The sequence below is a fragment of the Petaurus breviceps genome, unplaced genomic scaffold (genome assembly GCF_028583685.1).
Source record: "Petaurus breviceps papuanus isolate PSGF00001 unplaced genomic scaffold, PetGlider_PUasm1.0 378, whole genome shotgun sequence".
Taxonomy (NCBI): Eukaryota; Metazoa; Chordata; class Mammalia; order Diprotodontia; family Petauridae; genus Petaurus; species Petaurus breviceps.
Window position 1 is genome coordinate 38970 of NW_027186302.1, and position 9859 is coordinate 48828.

Below are 9859 nucleotides of genomic sequence, written 5' to 3' on the forward strand. Positions count from 1 at the left end.
ACAAATCCTTTCAAGGACTGTCAATAGCTCAAGTAATTTGAGCTAAACATTTGTCAGTGTCACCTCATCCAATAAATAATCTAATTTGGGACATCAAGTATGGGCATATAAACCATAACAGTTGTCTTTCTGCTGTGATTCCAAACTATCATGTTTAGGAATGCTTGATTTTGGGGGATCGTACACTGAGTACCTCAAACTCTGGCTGTTTTTATGTGCAATGTATGGTTTCAGTTTCTCAACCTGACATCAAATTGTTTCCAGACTTCCAGGAGGGTTAGACATTCTTGTGCAAAACATCACAAGCATACAAAGACCCTCAGTGGCTATCACTGCACCTGAGTAGGTCTCTCATTCATGTGTTACATTGTAATCACAACTCATGAAACCTGAAATCACCAGATCAAGATCTCACTGGGGTTTGCATTCTTGCAGCAGTGAGGGCAGGTTATTAAAAAACCATGATAACTAGGTATGCAGAGTAGAGGTCATCATGAAATACCACCACAACCTTGTCACAAAAAGAGCCCACTGAAATGCTGAAGCTGTTTTTTCACTGGAACTTCTCCTCTGTTCATGCTGGTCTTCTGTGATAGTAATGGCAATTAAAGATTCCCCTGTATTGGCTTGGTTTTCAAACTGATTGTGTTAAAACCCAGAGTTTGTTAATCCCACCTGTGGGATGGGCTTGTTGATGTGAAAAGAAAGTCCTGAACTGGGAGGAGCTGGTGATGTAGATTTGGAGAGACACTAGAGAGAGGCGGAAGATCTTTTTGGAAGCAGCACCTCGTGGAGAGAGAGAGACTAAGAGAATTGCTGGTGGCCGCTTTGAATTGCCCTGGACTTTTGAGACCTGCCCCCTGAGCTGCCAAGGACTGAGGAGACATGGCTGTTTTGCTGGTACTTTGTCTGTCTGTTTTGATGTTATTTTGCCAGATTTGTCCACTGGTGAAAGACTGTCCTTTTGTTGAAGAAGTCCTGGAACCTGGCTGTTCGCTAAGAAGGCCTGCGACTGTCCTGCAGACAGAGAGTGAATACTGTCCACTGGTGAGGGACAGTGCTGTTGTTGCAGGGGTCTGGGAGCCTTTCTGTTGGTTCAGAAGCCCTGAAGAAGGATTTTCTTGTTGTATGTTTACAGAAATCCTGGGAGAGGGCTTTGCTAATGTGTTCAGGGGTTCTAGGACTGTTCTACAGACAGAGGATAAATTCATGAAGGGACTGGCAATGTATCTTATGGCCTTGCTAAGCCTTGTCTCCCCAGGAACTAAGATTGCTGAGAACTTGCCTCGTGTCAAGATGAAGAAAAGACCTCCATTTGGGTATTAAGTGCTGTGTTTAAACTTGATGTAACTCTGGGGTAGATTCAATTGTGATCCAGGGGTGGGGAACTTTTGACCTTATGTTTGGAAACTAATCTCCATTTGAGAAGAGGGGCTTCGTGGTGGACTTAATTAAGGTATAGCCTAGGGGTGGAGAAGTATTTAGAACAGAGACTTTGTAATTGATTGAATGATTGGAAGGTCCTGGGGTGGGGTAGTACTTGGAGATTATTTAATCACACTTAGTAAATGCTGTATTTTGAATGATGTCATGTTTTGATCTTCTCTGTTCTGGGTTTGTTACTGAATAAAATAGAGAGCACCTATGCTGGTATTTTGAACCTGGGAAGTTGCCTTTGCTTGGTATTATATTACATCTTCTTCTGTCCAATAGCTCTTTAAAGGACTTGGTGAGAAACATTAGTGATCCATTCAGTAGAATTTCAGTAAAAGTGTACCCAGTTTACCAGCGATAGAAAAAACAAAGTTACTTCTGAAGAAATTCTATCCGTTCATAGGTTGTTTTGTATATAAATATTAATAATAAAAAATAACCCAAATCGATATTTGCAATTGACCTTAAAGTACACTGTCAGTTAAAGCAGGAGTTGCAGTTTTCAATAGAAAAGGAAATCTTTTAATAGCAATTAGTGATTCATTTTGACTGGTCATAGAGTTAAAAAAAATGAATTTCAATCCCTCAGCAAAAGCTTGTCAAATTCTCCTTGAATTTTTCACCTTATCCATGAGTAAGCATTATCACCCTATTTTCTTTTGAAATCAGAATACAAAGATGCTGCATTGCATAGAATTCTGGGTCTCAAATCAGGAAGATGTGAGTTCCATTGCTGTCAGAAACTTGCTAGACCTGTGAACTTAGGGTAGTCACAAGGTCCCTTGTTTGTCTTAGTTTTTTTAATCTGTAAAACGGGAATAGTAAGAGCACCAAACTCTTAGTTCTCATGAGGATAAAATGAGACAATATACATACAGCACATGACACACAGAAGGTACTCTATAAACTGGCTATTTCCGCTTAATTTTGATTATGTGCTCTGCAATTCTACTCTCTTTTAAAAAAAATTTAGTATTTTATTATCCCCCAATTATATATAATAACAATTTTTAACACTCATTTTATAAATTTGAGTTCCAAATACTTTCCCTCCCTATCTCACCTTCCTGTTATTGAAAAGGCAAAAAATTAGATGTAGGTGTACATGTGTAGTCATGCAAAACATATCCATAACAATCATGTTATAAAAAAAAACCTCATGAAAAACAACATTTTTTAAAAAGTCTGCCTCAATCTGTATTCAGACCCCATCAGTTCTTTTCCTGGGAATGGGGAGCATTTTTCATTCTAAGTCCTTCAGAGTTGTCATGGATTGTTGTATTCCTGAGAACAGCTAAGTCATTCACAACTGATCATCTTAGAATATTGCTGTTACTTTCCACCCAGGACATTTTACTTTGCATCAGCCCATACAAGTCTTTCCAGGTTTTTCTGAGAACATCCTGCTCATCATTTCTTATGGTACAATAGCATTCCATCATAATCACATACCACAATTTGTTCAGCCATTCTGCAACTGATGGGCATCACATCCATTTCTAATTCTTTGCCTCTAGGAAAAACTGCTATAAATATTTTTGCACATATAGATCCTCTTCCTCTTTGTTTTTTGTTTCATTTGGGATACAGACCTAGTAGTGGTATTGATAGGTAAAAGAGCATGCATAGTTTTATAGCTCTTTGGGCACAGTTCCATTTCACTCTACAGCATGGTTGAATCTGTTCAGAATTCCACCAGCTGTATGTTATTGTCTCATTTCCCCCATATACCCTCCAACATTTGTAATTTACCTTTTCTGTCCAATAGACAATCTAATAATCATATCAGGTAGAACCTCAGAATTGTTTTAATTTGCATTTTCCCAATCAATTGTGAGTTAGAGTATCTTTTATATGGCTATAGACAGCTCTGATTACTTCATCTGAAAACTGGTCATAACTTTTGATCATTTATGGGAATGACTTATTTTTATAAATTTGGTCCATTCTGTATATGTTTGAGAGATGAGAACTTTATCAGAGAAACGTGCTTCAATTATTTTTTTTACAGTTACTATTGCTGTCTTTCCCTCTAGCCTATTCCCCTGCAACCATTTATTCTGTTCTTTTCACCCTGTCCCTCCTCAAAAGGGTTTTGCTTCTAATTCCCCCTCCACCCTCCTGGAATTTGCCCTCCCTTCTATCACCCCACTCCTTTCCTGTGAGAGATTTCTAAACCTAATTGCATATGTACCGTGTTTCCCCGATAATAAGACACTGTCTTCTCAATTTTTTTGGACAGAAAAACACCAGAGGGCTTATTTTCAGGGGAGGGCTTATTTTAATGAACATTGACAGCAATTTTAATAAACAGGTAAATGTGAACAAAAAAATGTACCTTTATTCAATAAGCAAATCACTGGGGAAGAACAGGATGAAGCGCTCACTGCTGCAGCTCTGATTGGATGCAGCTCGGAGCACGGTGTGCGTTTCACCGGGGCGGGGACGGTGCATACAGAGGGTACCATAATGTAGCATGTAGCGCAGGGGATCACCTTCACTACAGTAGCAATCTCAATAGGGCTTATTTTGGGGGGAGGGCTTATTTTCGGGATAGGTCTTATTATCGGGGAAACACGGTATGTTATTTCCCATTTTGATCCAGTTCTGATGAGAGTAAGGTTCCTTCACTCCCCCTTATCTACTCCTTTCCTCCTCCCCTATAAAGCTTTTTCTTGCCTCTTTTATGGGAGAAAACTTACCTGATTCTGCCCATCCCTTTCTTTTTCTCCCCATACATTGCTCCCTTAATTTTATTTTTTTAGATATTATTCTTTCAAATTCAACTCATACCTGTGCCTTCTATCTATATATACTCCTAATTACCCTGATGATGAGAATGGTTTTATTAGTTAAAAATATCCCTTTCCCATCTAGGAATATAGACAGTTTAACTTTATTAAGTCCCTTAGAATTTTTCTTTCCTGTTTACCTTTTTATGCTTCTCTTGAGCTTTATTTGAAAGTCTAATTTTCTGTTCAGCTCTGGTCTTTTCATCAAGAATGCTTGAAAGTCTTCCATGTCATTATAAATCCATTTCTTTCCCTGAAAGATTACGTTCCCTTCTGCTGAGTAGGGGACTCTTGGTTGTAATCCTAGCTCCTTTGTCCTTCAGAATATCATTTTCCAAACCCTCTGAGCTTTTAAAGAAGCTGCTAAATGTTGTGCTATCCTGACTGTAGCTCCACAATACGTGAATTATTTGTCTGTCTGCTTTCACTATTTTGTCCTTGACCTGGAAACTCTGGAATTTGGCTATTATATTCCTGAGTGTTCTCATTTGGGGATTTTTTCAGAAGGTGATCTCTGCATTCTTTCAATCTCTATTTTATTCTCTGATTCTAGAACATCTGCAGTTTTTCTAGATAATTTCTTGCAAGATGGTGCCTATGCTCTTTTTTCATCATGGGTTTGAGGGAGTCCAATAATTTCAAAATTATCTCTCCTGGATCTATTTTCTCAGTCAGTTCTTTTTCCAGTGAGATTTCACACTGCTATTATCCTCATTCCTCCTATCCCCTTATTTCCTTGTTGCACAAAATGTAATTCCATTGTAGAACATGCTTTTCCCTGCATCATGTAAGAGTGAGGTTTCAGATTTATTGCGTGGTCTCAAACCATCTCTATGTTTGCAAACTAGACTCTGAGCTCTGTGACAGCAGAGACTGTCTTTTGCCTTCCTTTGTATCTTCAAGCCTTAGCCCAGTACCTAAAACAGAAGGCACTTAATGCTTATTGTTTCCCTGTGTGGAACTAGACCTGACAACTGTCCCAGCTTCCACCTTTACCCCCTGCATTCTGGTCTCTTCCCTAGTTGTTGAATGCATGTTCAGGCCTTGGCCCTGTTTCTATTTCTTTCTTGTACTCAATCATCTGAAGTAGTCAGTTTTGTCAGGTTTCTACTCCTGATGGAACTGGACCAGAACCAATACCGAAGATTACAGAGGCTTCTTTCTAGGCCCCTGCTATAGGACACCTGTGGGTCTCTAACTCCCAGCTCCCTAAAGTGACATGGAGGTCACCTACATGAACCTCGTCAATGATTCTCCAAGAATGGGGACAGAGATTAGCAAAGGGACTGGGGCTGATGATTCATGCCAAGTTTAGCCTTGAAAGACTACAGGTAAGGCGTCAGCCACCTCTCCTCATGGGCTGCTAAATGTATGGAGAGAAAATCATGAAACCAGGCTGCCAGAGCCACGGCCAATTTAGGCTACGTAATCTCATCTGGGCCCTCACTAGGGCAAGGCAATCCTCTGCCATCTCCCTAACTGACTCCCTGAGCCACTGACCACAGCAGCTCTTCCAGATCTTTTCTTTCATCCCCAACCCTCCATCATGGCTCGCTTCCACTGTTCTCCCAATCACTGAACAAAACTAGACATTTTTCAAGGACTATCTTACCCTCTTCATCTCACATAAATCAGATGTCTTCTCCTTATTGACCCCCACATCACATGGAAAGATTATTCTTCTGCTTGCTTAAGAAAATCCCCTTATATATGCAAATCATCTCACTCAACCCCCTCATCTACCCCCATACATTCCTCCTCTTTCACTTATTTTCACTCTCTTGTACACTAGTGACTTTTTTCTTATTTCCACAAATGAAATACCTTCTCTCTAATCCTTAAAACACTCTCATGTGATCCATGCATCCCCACAAGATGGTGCCCAATATATTTCTTTCACTTTATGGCTAAACAGCTAGAGATGGTAAGCCTATAGAGTCCAATTGTCAAACGTCCTATTCCTGGAGTAGAAAGGAGGCCCAAACCAGTGCAGTAGATGGAGGGGGAAATAGGGTGAAAAAAGACTGGAAGGGTCTATAAGGGGCAGGTGATGAACTGCTTTCATTGCCCTCAAGATACTTTTGTTTGGGAACCAATGGAGGTTGTTCAGTAGGTTGGGTGAGAGTTTAGGAAGACGCACTCAATAACTGAGTGGAAGAATGAATGGACTGGGGGGAGAACTGAGGCAACTGGACCACCTGGCAGACTCTGATACTATCTGAGGTGTGAGGTGATTGGGGCTTTGTATGGGATGTGCAACAGGGTAAGCACTTAGAAGTTTGTTGGCTTGGAGAAATTCTAGGAAAGAGCTCACACAGGAGACCCTAGTCCCTTTTTGCACTTCCAGGACAATTCCGTGCTCCCAAATCCCAAATAATGACTTTTTTTTGGATCATAGATTTATCCATAAAAGGGAGGTGAAAGGCCATGGAGTTCAAACCCCTCTTATGGAAAACTTTAGTGGAAAACTGAGACTGACCCATGAACTCACTCTGAGAAATACCTGAAAAAGCGTTCCAAGGCAGGTCTTCCTGCTCCAAATCTAGCACCTGCTTCACCACAACACCCAGCAGCCTCCTGTAATCCTAGCCCTCCCACTCCTGCTTCCACCTCACTCACCTGGACAGCAGCTCCTCAGGCCTTCTTGTTCCAGCATCCCCGGTGCTTCCCTTTGCTCCAAATAAGAGATCATGTCTTCCCTGGGAACTGGAAGCCCTGGCATGGGGAGTCAGGGATGGACAGGGGGAGAAACTTGTCATTCAGGTCTCTTTAGGGAAAGGCATTCAGACCCAGAGCTGGTGCTTCTGAGATTCACTCTTTCATGTTCACACCCATGAGACTGTACTCACCCATTAGGGCTTGTAATGCAGGTAACCCAAAAGGGGATGTGCCCCATTATCCTGCTGTACAACCTATTCTGAGAAAGAGCCAAACCCCTGCCCCCCATTCTGTCTAGTCCCATTCTGGTAGAAACTCCTAATTCCAAAGAGGGCTAAAAAGGGTTATTGTTCAAGACCAGACTAGAGTCTCAGAAATAGAAACCAGCTTTTGCCATCTCCCCCTCTCCTGTTCCTTACTCCTTAAAACCGAAAGAAGCCTTGTGTACTGCTCACTCGGGGTGCTTTGCCTCTTTGAGTTAGATTTTCATGCTGGGAAACTCAATAAACCCCAGTTTGTCCAAATTCTATTTCTCAGCCAGTCTCTTATTCCTGGCAATGCCAGGACATGTAGGCAAGGACCCAGGGTGGTTCCCAGGAGCCTTGAAGGACAGCCTCAGAGCATTTTTTTTCTGCGCTTTGGGGAGTGATGGGGGAGAAGATCATGGAGCCAGGTTGGGATCAGAAAGTTTGGACTTGGCACACCCTCTTCATGAAGGATTGACTCATGGAACAGTTTTCATTCTTTTTTTTCTCTTTTTTTTGGCGGGGGCAAGGCAGGGTAATTGGGGTGAAGTGACTTGCCCAAGGTCACCTGGCTAGTAAATGTTAAATGTCTGAGGCCAGATTTGAACTCAGTTCCTCCTGACTTCAGGGCTGGTGCACTATTCACTGTGCCACCTAGCTGCCCCAACAGTTTTCATTCTTTAGAATTTAGAGGCAGCTGATGGGGCAGTGGAGAGAGCCCTGGGCCTTGCGCGAGGCACACCAGAGACTAAATCCATCTTTAGAGAGGTACATAATCTCCATTTGCCTCAGTTTCCTCAACTGTCAAAGGGGAGAATAACTCCTACTATGGAAGGTTATTGTGAGGATAAAGCAACATAATATTGTAAAAAAAAGCCCTTGGCCCAGCCCCTGGCAAACAGTACGTGTAAATAAATGCCCCTCCCCTCCCCTGCCTTCACTTCCTTTCCCATCAGCTCTGCTGGAATCTGAGGGCAACAGGAAGGATGATTAAGATTAATAAACTCACTATATGAGTGACAAGCAGAAGCCTGAGCTACAATTTGCTCCTTGTTAAAAGGAAGAATATTCTGGATCCCAGACCCATCCCAGAGAGGACGGGCATGTAAGGAAAAGCCCCCTGAGCAGCTGTCAGACACTTGGCAGAAAGAATTCAGGGCCAGGTGGAGGTCAGACCAAATGGCCCCTGAGGGTCCTTCCAGGACTGAGATGCTTCCACACCAACGTGAAGCTGCCTAGAAGGGGTCAGAGACAGCTTCAGGAGGAATAAGGAGACCCTCAGGCTCCTGTCACACAATGAGAGACCTTCTATGGGAAACACCAGGCAGCAGGACAGGAGACCAGCACTCTCCTCTCTCTCATAACTGATAAATGCTCCAAACCCTGCCCTCCAGGGATGAACATATTCCTTTGATTGCAGACTCAGTGGTACCAGGGGAAGTGTCCTTACCCAGGGAGAGCAGGTTCTGGGCATTCTCCAGCATGACCCCCCAGTACAACTCCTTCTGAGGATGATCCAAGAGGCCCCACTCCTCCTGGGTGAAGTCCACAGCCACGTCCTTGAATGTCACCAACCCCTAAAGCATGAAAAGGCACAGAATGTGGAGCTGAAGGACACTTCCGGTTTCAATAGTCCAACCCTCATTAATGCACAGAGCAGACCTGAAGCCCAGAGAAAGGATCTGCTGGAAGGTCAGACCCTCCATAAGAAGCGGAGCTAACTCCTGAAACCAGGGTCATGAAGAGCCCAGCTGAATTTTGGGAAAAGGATTTCCTGTGATTGGTCAGAATGAAGGTGAGGAGTATTTGCCTCTGAAATGCATCTGCCTGTGGAATCAGGGAGAAAGTTTGGGCTCTATCTGGGAGGCAGGTGGATCTAGGGGGGAGCAGGACAGAGGGTGATGGGAAATAATCTTCCTCATTAGAACTTATATAAGCAGGGGCAGCTAGGTGGTGCAGTGAATAGAGCACCGGTCCTGGAGTCAGGAGGATGTGAGTTCAAATCCAACCTTAGACACTACTTCCTAGCTGTGCAACCTTGGGCAATTCACCTAACCCCAATTGCCCTACATTCCCCCTCCAAAAAGAAAAAAAAAAGCCTAAAAAAAAGTGATAACAGCTTTTTTAAAAAATTATTTTTTAAATCTCACATAAAAAAGCATGGAAAACTCTAGAATTTATTTCCTTCCATATTGAGTGGAGATATAGAAAGATTTACTTAAATCCAAGGGAAACAGCGACCAAAGCAGAGAAGTTATGGACCAGAGGAAGGGGAAGCTGCAGACCAAGTGTATATATTATATGCATATACATATGTCTATATACACATATGTATACTAATGTATGAGAATACTTTATATAACAAATAGATCTTATATGTACAAAACGATTTGTATGTTATCTCCTCCTTGCTACATCCTCAGACAGTTACTAGCTGTGTGCCACAGGACCAGTCACATAACCGCCACTTGCCTCAGTTTCCTCAACTGTCAAATGGAGAGAATAATATCCCCTCATTTGGAAGGGTACTGTGAGGATAAAGTGACACAATATTGTAAAGAAAGCCCTTGGCCAAGCCCCTGGCAAACAGTACGTGTAAATAAATGCTCCTTCCCTTCCCACCAGCTCTGCTGGCATTTGAGGGCAACAGGAAGGAAGATTCAGGACAAACTCGCTATATGAGGGACAAGCAGAAGCCTGAGCTACAAATTGGTGCTTGTTAAAAAGAAG

At 42.4% G+C, this 9859-nt stretch overlaps 1 pseudogene; it reads right to left on the reverse strand.

Annotated features, from left to right (window-relative positions):
- LOC138169787 (zinc finger protein 850-like) overlaps positions 1 to 9859 on the reverse strand; it is a 60705-nt pseudogene that overhangs the window by 37600 nt on the left and 13246 nt on the right.